The sequence below is a fragment of the Pteropus vampyrus genome, unplaced genomic scaffold (genome assembly GCF_000151845.1).
Source record: "Pteropus vampyrus isolate Shadow unplaced genomic scaffold, Pvam_2.0 Scaffold15, whole genome shotgun sequence".
NCBI classification, from domain to species: domain Eukaryota; kingdom Metazoa; phylum Chordata; class Mammalia; order Chiroptera; family Pteropodidae; genus Pteropus; species Pteropus vampyrus.
Window position 1 is genome coordinate 17,412,480 of NW_011888796.1, and position 11,628 is coordinate 17,424,107.

The 11,628-nt window shown below is 47.6% G+C and overlaps 1 long non-coding RNA gene across 1 annotated transcript in view; it reads left to right on the top strand.

Annotated features, from left to right (window-relative positions):
• LOC111735832 overlaps window positions 1-11,628 on the top strand; it is a 116,951-nt gene that overhangs the window by 99,321 nt on the left and 6,002 nt on the right. Inside the window, exon 2 of the long non-coding RNA XR_002778997.1 lies at window positions 9,630-9,735. This is a non-coding gene — a long non-coding RNA (uncharacterized LOC111735832). The remainder of the gene's footprint in view (window positions 1-9,629; window positions 9,736-11,628) is intronic.

The window sequence follows — 11,628 nt, forward strand, 5'->3', positions numbered from 1 at the left end:
GGCTCAGTGAATCTTTGCTCTTTGCGAAAATGCACCCCAAAGAACAGTCAGGGAGAATCTGGGCCAGGAGGAGGGTAAGCAATTGGGGAGCTGCCCAAAGGGCCCTGTCTTTTTGTTTTCAAAATGAAGATGGCTTTATTGTGGTTTTTCAGATTTTAAAAATTGAGACCAGCTCATCTCAGAAAATGGGAACATACAGAGAGTTTAGAGAAGAAAGTAAGTCATCAAGTCATCTAAGATATCATCACCCAGATATCTGTGTCAGTGTTTTTAACATCCTCCTGGACATCTTTCTATTCTCGATCGCTCTCAGTTCACACACACCAATACACATACACACATACAACATTTTATTACAAAAGTGATTATAATGTTTATGTTGTTTTGTAACCTGTATTTTTCACATAATAATACATCTGAATTTAACATATATTATCTTAAAATATCTTTGCTTTTCCAATTACAGGGATCATGCTTATTGTAAGAAACACTAATATAACATGAAAGTTTGACTTAGAGCAAGTCCTATGACATTGTTGCCCCCAAAGATGACAGTATTTATGCTCTAGTATATAGGCTTCCATGTTTTTCTACTCAACAATATTTTTAATATTTGCATAATATTTTGTCATGTAAACATGGTAGAATTTATTTAGCAAGGACTCCACTGATTTAGGCATTTAGGCTGTTTCAATGCTGCAACAAATATCTCTTTATTAAGAGATGATGCAACAAACATTCTTGACCTAAGCTTGGCCTTGGTTAATTTTTAAAAATTAAATTGCTGAAGCAGAATGCTGGGTTAAAGATATACATTAAAATATGTTGTTATATATTGCCAAGCTGCTTTCCAGAACACACCAATGTACATTTTTACTATCAGTGCATAGGTTTAAGACCCTTCAGGTTTTGGGACAATTGATATCTATCTTCAGAGTCTCCTGGTCTAGATATATAAGGAAGGTTCCAGAAGGAAACCTGGAGAGGCTGTGCTAGTCTGACGCCATATCTGCAAGCTGACAGCCAGGCTCTCCTGTTTAGCTCCTGACTGGGGGAGTGGTGGTCCCTGAGGTGTGATGAGGCAGAGGCTACCCTGGTGTGGACACTGGATTGGAATAGAGGACAAGACAAGAGGCCAGTCTTTTAAAGGGTGCTGAGGATAGGACAGAGAGGTGGGCAGGAACTAAGAGTCCCAACTGTCACAGTGCCACTGATACCTACATTTTCAGTACTGAGCTGCAGTGTAATTGTCATGAGAACCTGTTCTCTTCTTCCCATGTAGTCAAAGAGGAAAAGTAGGCTCAGAACAGTGAAATGAGTTCTCCAGGATCTAAGACTAGAATCTGTTTCTCCTGCCTCTTCTGCTTTATCTCCTTGCTGCTGGGAGGTGGGGCAAACCCAAGGTTGGGAGGAGGGTGAAGAGAGAGGAGAATGTGAGGAGGGGAAGGGCAAGGAAAGGAGACACATTGTACGTGAGCTTGTAGAGCTGGAAGCATCCAAAAGACAATGCAGTCTGACTCCAGCATTAGGGACAATGCAGTCTGGCCCCAGCATTAGGGACAAGCAGAGAGTGAAGTTCAAGGAGGGAAAGCCACCTTTCCCAGGCCACACAGCAAGTTAGTGACTTAGCAGACAGAGGGGCAGAATCCACCTTTGGGAAGCTGAACTGCTCTTGAGCTGAGCTATAACTCAGTAGGGAAGACCCAGGGGGCAGAGGAAGTGCAGCTGCGGTGAGTCCTGAGCTGGGAGGCTGGACAAGCTTGTGAACGAGGTTGGTTTCCCTTCAGTGAGACAGCCTAATCAGGAGTAGATTCAGGGGCAACCGGACTAGAGATGGACCAGATTCAATGTGTGGGGGACCTATGGGGGACGTTAAGCATCGATCCTACAAAGGTCTGATTTCCCATCACACTTGCCTGAGGCTTCCTGCCAGGAAAAGGCCTCATGGCTTTGAATTAAGCCACATCCTGGGTTAACTGCCCTTTTATGGTGTTACCCCATACCCTCCGGCAGGTTTTTGGGGTGGTCTTGGGGCAGGGCCCTGCTTGAGTTGTCTGTGTGTCCACAGTGACTGGTAAGTATTAAATAAATGTTTGCTGAGTGGATGGATGAAAGGTGAAACTAGTCTTGATAATTGTATTGTTGAGACTGACACAGGAGTCACCATACAGTCAAGCTTAGGTTTTCTAGCAAAGGATTTTTCCATCAGTATTTTTCCCTCGGCTTCTTAGAAATTCTGGAAGTCAGAATTATGGGATTGGAAGGATCTTTGAGGTAGGTTATATGAGTCAGGAGGAAACTAATAATTTACTGAGTACCTTCTACATGCCAGATACTGGGCCAAACACTAAGAGCTCTGTGAAGTTGGTCTTACCTAATGTGATGGATGCACAACACTCGGCCCCAGAGTGGGTAAATGATTTTATCTAGGTTATGCAGCCAGTAAGGTGGAGTCAGGATTCGAGTCCAATTTTGTCTCATTCCACCATTCCCTTCACATGAGCCCTGCTACCAACATGTCATCTAGGGGCAGTTTCCCCTCCTCTGGGACGAAGCAGTGGACACTTGATGCTCCTAGTATGATACCACGAGGCTTGCTATCCAGCCCATCATCTTCACAGCTCAGCCCAGTGGGAGACTTGGCCTTCCAATGATGAATGATTGGATTTCCAGGGCCCCGTCCATCAGTGCTGTTTTCTCTGGGCACTCGTGGTCTGAGAAATATTTGTTCAGAGTAGGCAGGAATTGGGGACTAATCCCCACCAGGTTTCATGGCCCTGAGTGATTGATTTGTCTTTGGCGGTTTTGTATTTGTGGCTTTGATTTAATGCCAGGGCACCCGGGGGCTCCCATAGTCTGAGAACCCTACAGCTCCAGGAGAGGGTGGGGGCGGGAAGCAGACAGTCCTGGAGTCGGCTGGATTGCCGGGGAAGGACAGACAGCCTCAGGGTTTGTCCAGGCCAGCTGAATGTGCCCTGATTTGCAAAGAAATCGAAAGATGGAGATAATTGCTTTGTGAGAAATGGAATGGCTTAAGAACACAGATAAATTTTCTCCTTTCCTTTTCAGAGGGCCTGAAGGCTGGGGGTACAGCTGCTGTCTGCTTGGGACGTGGAGGGTTGATGGCCCAGAGCTCAGAGGCTGCGCACAATGTGGGGGAGGTGGATGTTTTATTAGTTTGGCAGTTTTTATACCCTGAGCCCACCCTCCACCCTATGTGCCCTGGGACACATCCCAGCCATTTGGTCTCTGCAGGGCTTGAGGGTGCCAGGGGACAGGACAGTCTTCTGACCCTAATTAATGGGGGCTGCAAGCCTCTCTGTTGCCATTTTCAGGATTTGTAGCCTGAGGCTTCCCCTGGCAAGGAGAAAGCAGAATTTATTAGGGTGATGGAGCCCCCAACTCAGAGGAAGACATTTACCATGTCTCAGGAGGGAGCTACAATCCTCTCTATTTATCCAGTGGGGAGGAAACTGGCAGGGCCTCCACGTTGGTGCTGGGATGTGTTCCTACAGTCAAGGAAGCACTCTTGGGTGATTAAGAGATGCGGATTTACTTTTAAAACTTTTTTTCTTAAGTGCAAGGAGATTAGAAAGCTTCCACATAAACCTGGCCCCAGGCGGGGCTGCTGGAGGGCTGGAGGCTTCATCAAGGCAAAGGGTGAAGCCTCTTAATTATAGGCTGATCGCAGTTCCTCTTTCATCTCACACTAATCAGACCCCAGCAAGGGCAGTAAACAGAGAGGGGCTGGGGACTGGGAGCCAGCTGAGAGTGCAGCGGGCGGATGAAGGGCAAGGTCTGCTAGACAGGATGATCACCTTGGTGTTGCCCCCTTATGAGTAAACTTGGCTTTTTTGTTTTATTCAGAAAAAAAACCCAAAAACCAAAAAAAACGCAGGTGTGTGTGTGTGTGTGTGTGTGTGTGTGTGTGTGTGTGTGTGTTTTCTATAAATTGAAGATAGAAATCTTTCTATATACGCCCACATGCTGGGAGGAATTTGAGGCATTTGTTTCATCAGTCTCATTTTGGGGTTTGCTTCTGTTGCTTTCTGAGCCTGAAAGCGCTTTTTGATGAGGTGCTTGGAACACCAGTCAGCCCCCAGTTGCAGCTTGAGCTACTGAATGGGCTTCAATGCCCCCCTTGTGTTGGTTCCTGGAGCAGACGTACCCTGGTGCTCATGGGATGGCCCAGGCAGGAGTCTGAATCACTCTCAGGATGTCACAGTGCCCTCTGTATCCATTGCCAACCAACCGATGTCTCAGCGATGCAATGTTAATGCAGTGCGGAATGCCCCCTGCAGTATGACCTGCTGTAGGGACAGATCTTCGTTGGCCTCTGTCAGGTCAGACACAAACAATGTGGCTGATTCTGAGGCTCAGGATGGCTGAGATCGAGGAAGTGGCTGGCTATAGGGTCAACAATCAGATGACAAAGTTGTATTGAGCCCCCTCTCCATGCAGACAATGCTCTGGGAGCTGGTGACAGCAATGAACACAACAGACCAAAACCCTCGTCCTTGTGAAGTGTGATAAGGGAAAGAAAATGACATGCAGGTTCTAAAGCTGGCTGGAAGAGCTTAGGCCACATCTAGATGGTTCATATACGAGAGGAAAAATTTCCAAAGCTAGTAACAACTGTTCAGCAATGTAGGACAGGGATGGCAAGTGCATGGCGTCTGAGTGTTCCTCTCCCATCCAGTGCCTATGACTGGCATTACTAACCAATCATGGCACGCTCTCCCACTGAGCTCTAGTTTCTCAGCATAGCATTCCAAGCAACCATTATTGATTGGTTCCCAGTGATATATGAGTAGAAATCTCCCAGGGCCCCCAAAATAGTGCCTGACCACTGCCATCCCTGCCACTAATACAAAGTTGTTGAGAAGGAAGGGATCCCTGGAAGAGATTGGGATAGACAGAAAGCAGGCTCCAGGTATGTGGACCAGGCTCCAGTTTAAAGATTTTGGCACAGTCAGGAGGACTAGGCAGGTGGTGGAAGCAAAGCAGGTGGGGGAGGATTTTTGCACAGATGGACCGTGAGGTCATAACAATGCATCCCAGGGCAGAGGCCATCTGTTTGTCTGTCTGCCCTCTACCCTAGTTTTATGCGTCTTGGCTAATATAAGCAGCCGGTGTCTTCCCATGTGTGTTCTGAACTCTACAGGTGCTGCTGATGGCAGGGCCCCAGCAGAAGGCAAGGGCCTCCAGAGGATGTCACCATCTCTAAGATCTCAGCCTGCAGCACCAGCCCAGGCCAGAGCCAAGGTCCAGGCAGGGAGGAGGGATCCTTTGCTATGATGTCAGTGTCTCTTAACTACCCAGTGGCAGATTCTCTTTAACACTACTTGCCAGGCACAGAAAGCCCTCAAGTGTATTAGAATAAAGTGAATACAAACTCTAAGGAAGCAGATTGACAGGACCAGCCCTCCTTCAGACTTGACCTTGAGGGAGAGGAGCAGAGTTTTCAAAATGGGTATCCTGAGGACGTCTGCTCCTGGAGTGGTCACTAGAAAGAGGTCTGTGGGGAACACTGGGTGAAACAAAGTAAAGAGGTCTCTACTTCAGGTCTTTTCAGAGCCTAAAGTATGCTTAGATATACAGTGGGTATTTAAATTGAGGACGTAGCATGCAGCATTTCCTGAACTTATTCACTCATGGGAACCTTTGTTTGGGAGATTTCTATCAACATCTATCTCATGGGACTAGTGTTCCATAGGACCCAATTTTGGAAACACCTCCCACAGTTTCCCACATTTCCCACCACTGCTCCACAGTACAAGCCCTCTGCTGCCCAGTCCTCTAATACCACCTGCACGTTTTGGCCTCCATGTCCTTGCTTATGCTGTACCTGCTCCAGAAATGCCGTTTCTTTGTCCTCTACCTTTCTACATTCTGTCCCTCTTAAGTTCCCTTCATTCCACAAAGTCTTCCACAGGCCCCACAGTGGGACTTAACCACTAGCTGCCTTAGTCTCCTCAAATAGACTGCAGCTGACGTGTGTAATTTCTCTGTGTCCTCCACAGCCCAGCCCAGGCTAGGCAGCTGGTGCTTCAGGAGTGCTCAGTTGGTCAGTTCAGGCCATAGCAAGTGTGCACACTGACTACACCTGTGGGCAGGTGTGAGTGACTCACCTCCTGGCCGCCTTCTCTCCCCTTCAACCCCAATGCCTAGTTCATTTGGTATAAAGCACACATACCCCGCAATGGGAAAAGAAATTTCTCTACCTCTGGAACTCCGCTGCCTTCCTCTGCTTCTTAATATGCAGGAAGCATGGCCAAGAGGAAAGGGAACCTGCTGATCTATTTACACGTTCTCTTCCTCGGAAGTGAAACCAGGGGCATTTTCTTATTTAATTATTAATGCCCTAAATCAGATGGTGCCCGATACGTTAACCTCTGTCACTCCAAATGGAGTTGGCCTAATAACCACTGTGGCAGGATTGATTTTCCCTCAGTCATCACATAAGCATATGTCTTTGGGATCCATCCTCTGAGAGAGCCCAGGGAAGCCCCATTAACGTTAATAGCCACGAGTTGCCCCCACGTGTAGACAGCTTCTTTTTGTCTACTCTTCACTTCACCTCAGTGACACGTCTAAGTAGAAGCACTTTTTCTAAAATCAGTTCCCAAAAGGAACTGACTGGTTCAGCTTAGGACCTGACCCCACCTTCAAGGTGCTTGCAGATGTACTGGAAAGATGAAGTAAATATGTGGAAAGACGTCAGTGCAATATGGGGAGTTATCAGTGTGGGATTGTGTAGCCAGACTGTAAGGAGTGTAGTGTGCCTGGTGCCAAGCCCTGCAGAGGGAAGAGGGGACTGGGGGCCTGAGCTGGGTCTCCTGTGGATGGTATTTGGATATGCAGAGTTGAGGAAGAAGAGGATTGAGGGTTGAGGGCCAGGGAGCAGTGTGAGCAAGGCCGGGGTTGGGGGTGGGGGTGGAGAGAAGATCAGCTGACCCAGGATGGAGGACTGGGTGATAAGGTTATAGATTGGGCCAGATTCAGAGAAAAAGTCTAAGGACTGAGGGTGGTGTCTGAGAGGAGTCATCTCTTCTACCCTCAGGCTGATGTCCTTCTACCCGCTGCATGCAACTATGGAGATGGGCTTGGCGTCGGGTAGGGAACTTTGTGAATGCTGGGAATGGGGCTGGTCAAGGCTAAGGTGTGAGTTATGGGGAGCCCCCCTGCCCTGCAAGCCTTAATGCATTTAGACCGTTGGTCTAAATGTTGCCTAGATGGCTGTATCCTGTGTTTCCCTATCCATCTCCACTCTATGTGTGTTTATCCAAACACCCGTCATGCTCTCTGTGCCCCAGTATCCAGGTAACTCATTGCCAGTGGGTGTCAGCTGAACTGTCCTGTCCAGACCTAACTCTGAGAGAAAAAGATTTTCACTAAGATTTAAAAAGATTGCCCCAATTACAACAATGATCCATCTTTGGTTACCTCCATCTCCTACTCCTCTCCTGTCACCATGAATCAAAGGTACATTCTCCTCTTGTCTAGGTGGCCTCATCCTTTGATGTTTTAAACATCAAAGATGCATTTTACAACTGCATCTTCATAAATTTGAAGATTCAGTTGAGGAGTCCTTTTGGGAGAATGCTGGAGATTACTGGAGTAGTCAGAGTAATGAAACGGGACCATAGAGACAACCAAGATGAGGCAATCTCCGCAGTTGGCATTCAGACTCCATGCCTTTCAGAGAGCCTGTCCCTTTGTTTATTTCTTTATTTGATTTACTTGATGCCTAATCAGCCTGAACCCCACCTGGAAGAAGATGCTCATCGCCAAGACTCAATGCCATGTCCTGGGTAGGCTCTTTCTTGTCCTGGAAATATCACCTCCTCTTTGAGGAGAATAGGTTAAAATGACCTGAGTGCTGTAGGAACTCCATCTGTGAAGATCACTCTGTCGAGGTGGGATTAGATTTCTGAGGACTGGGGGTGGAGCGGGGTGAGCTGATGGGGGAGAGAGAAGTGGCTGTGGCTTTTGTACTCCTAAACTCTGCAAATTGAGCAGAAACACCAAGTTGCTTTTCTCTTTCCTAACTGATTTTCAGAGCACATTTAGTCAGATTATTTCCAGATCTTGAAGAGAGAGAAAAATCTCATTAATCATTAATTTGGACCCCTACAGTTATACAGAATTGGTGACAATTTGTTTATCTTTGAAGGCACTGCTGAGAAAGAGTTTAACAGGGAAATTATTGGGGATGGAGAGGAGAGCGTTTAACTTTTTAGAAAGACAGGAGCTCCATTTAGCTTCCCTCTGGGTACAAATGGGGACGTGTGCAACATCCATGCCACTCTTCTCTGTCTCCAAGAAGGGTAAATGCTTTCTCATCTGTAAACTCAGGGCCAACAGACTAGAAATCCCCAACCATTTCAAGCCCAGGGACCTCCATGTCAAAATATTTTTAATACCATCCCTGCCCCCAGTTCATGGAAGTTGCATTTTTTCAGTGTGGTTGATTGAGAAGAAAAGCTACTCTGAATTCAGTAAAGCTTTTAATCAAACCACAATAGCATCTATGTACACATGAAAAATAGTGCCATCTTTCTGGTTTATAATGTCCATTCAGCCTACAGCCAATGTTTGAGCATATAGGAATTCTAGATCCCCTGGAGGTGGCTCTGGAGCCCTCTCCACCCCCTCCAGGTGGGAGCCCTTGGGCAGTTCTTTAAGGCTATAGGACCATGAAGTCCTGGGGTGCTAGTACAGGAAAGAGCCACGGGGGTCATTTCAGTCATTCTGATCTGAATGGTTCTCTGCCTCTACGAGGAGCCCTTTGTTAGGGAATCCTCAGTGTAGGGGACCAAGGGTGTTGGCATTCTGTGTAGGCACACTTAATGCCTGCCACAGGCTGTCACTTCAGGATCTTAGATCAAACTCTACAAGCACTTCCTTGAAGCTCCCTACCAAGCGGCCCAAGCCCTTCATCCCATGGTGGGAATGACATGCGTTGACTTGCATCAGTCTGGCTCTCAGTGACTAAATATCCCATAACAGCAAGAGAAGCAAGATGTAGCCTTCTGGGTGGCTTGCTTGATCAGAGCTGCTTGAAGGATTTTCTCAGCTTAGCTACTCTGAGGGCCACGCCAGACGCTTTTCTTCTCTTTCTTTGTGGCCAGAGGGAGCAAGGAGAGGATGTGAATGGGCAAAGTACATCAAAGATGATGGAGAAGGGAACAGAGGGAAGGGGTTTCCTTTAAAGTAGTTAAATCAGGGGTTCTTGGTCCAAGAATGGGCTCAGGAACCCTTGAGGACACCCTGAAATCATAGCCACATGTTGTGTGTGTGGGCATTTTTCTGGGGAGGTCTTTAACTTTCATTAGATTCTCAAAGCACTTTGAGAGCCAAAAATCTTTGAGAAGCCCTGGCCTGAAATTTCCACTTTTCCCTGACTCAGGCTTCCTACTCTCTTGTTACTCAGAACCAGTGAAGTGTTACCGTGTTAGGCAGAGCCTGCAAGTATAAAATATCAAATGCTCATTACATGATGATGATGGGAAACTTCATCTGCTTAGCGAGTCTGCTTTGCCCCTTCATATGAGGTCTCAACACCAGACAGATGCCTGGGAAAATGGGCTGATTAATGATGCTGCCTCCTTTGTTCTTCTGCACAGGGCCTAGGATGGCGCTCTCAGTGACCGGGCTCATTGTCTTCTCTCTCCTGCAAACCACCCTCTCCCTGAACCCTGAGGACCCCAATGTGTGCAGCCACTGGGAGAGGTAAGATATGTCTCAGATGGCCAGGCATTTCCTGGGGCTTCACCTGGGTTTGGCATTGTTGGGCCAAAGCAGAGGCAGGAGATACAAAAGCTGTCCACCCAAGGCCTGCATTCCAGCTGAGGAGACAGCACAGATGCTCAAAGATAGGACAAAGCAATACAGATTCTGTCTGACTCAGTATGGTGGGAGGTCAAGGTGTAGGAGGTTGAGTGACAGGCAACTAAATGATACAGTCTGATGGTTGACAATGTATGTTCCTCCTTGTGTTCACACTTCCCAGCCATTTTACAGAGGAGGACATAGAGGCCCAGAGGGGCTCAGTGCCCATCTGCAGCCAGGTGGGGTGCAATGAGTGACTGGTTCAGATGGGTTGTTCTCCAATGCTATGATATCTTTTCTGGTCTTCCAGAACTGGCAACAATGCAACAGCTCAGATGTGCAGGGTAGCCAGTAGCCTGCCCCAAGGAGGATGGGTGAGGGGGCCCTGCTGTTTTCCATCTGGTTGGGGGAGGGAGACTGCCAGGGGAAGGGCAGCCAAGGGCTAAGGCAAAAAACCGGCCTTGGCAATAAGGCCCGGGGAAACAGACCAGGGCCCTGCAGACAGCTTGACTTTGAAGCACAAGGTTAAAGTATTGATTTTGGTGAATAGAAAGACAGTGACCAGAGACCCAATGAGGAAAAACCGAATTAAACCCTGGGATTGATTGGCCGTGCTGACCAGGATGACTCTGCCACTTAGATGTTAATAAATCAAATGAATAAAATTAAGATGAGGGCCCAATGAGGGAGGCAGATGGCAGAGGACAGGTGAGGGGGTGGTCCATGCTCCACACCCATGAGGATGAATGTCTCGGCCCCACGGCAGGGAAAGGCACCTCATCCAGGGCTCTGGAGGGACTGGCTGGGGAGGCAGAGGGACAGTGCCCACACCAGCATGATCGCCAGTGACTGGGCACTCTACAGGTAGTCCCTACAGAGTTGAGGCTGGAGCAGCAGGCAGTATGCCTCTTTTTGGTGAAGTGGGAAGAACATGAAATCTGTGATGAGTAGACCTTTGTTCATTCCAGTCTGGTATTTTCTACCTGTTAGTTCTATGACTTTGGGGACATCTCTGAACCACTCTGAGCTTACTTCTACCTCTGTAAAGTTGGGGGAAGGGATTATGACCCCTGCCTCCCAGGCTTGTTGGAGGATCAGGGAACCAGCTTCACGAAAGTGTTTTGAGGACTGTAAAGCTCAATTATTGCCTTTCCTTGTTGACAACTCTGGCTTTGCAGGAAGTGGTTATCACAGACTTTAATGCATGCCAGGCTCACTGAGAGTATAGATCCTGGGTCCTAGCCCAAGAGACTCTGATTCCATAAGTCTGGGGTAGAGCTTAGGAATATACATTTTTCATAAGCTTTCTACATGATTCTAAAGTGACTCAGGCCCCCTGCCACTTCTAGTTTTGGTGAATTTAAACTTTTATTTCCCAGTCGGTGAGAGAGATATCAGGTGGAATTGCATATTGGTCTCTGATATGCAGGTTCCAGTCTCAGCCACCCCCTTTTGTCCACCTGTCCTTGTTGAGACATAGTTGCTTCCTGCTGATGTCAGTGCTGTATCCCAGCCCCCAGAATGCCTCCTTCTCATCTGCTCACCTCTGCCTTTTCTCACTGTGTCCATCCAGGTCCCCCTCCTCCAGGAAGCCTTCCTCGATGGCAGGGCCCACACTGACTTCCTTCTTCTCTAAGTCCCATTCGTACCAGTGGATCAGTTCAAACTTAAACTGAATTCTGATTTTCTAAACCTGCCCAACATGAATACATTTGGAATATGAAAATATTCTGAACTCGGCCTGCGTTGAGCTGACTTTTCAAGCTGATTGGGCTATCAGCCAAATATATAGCT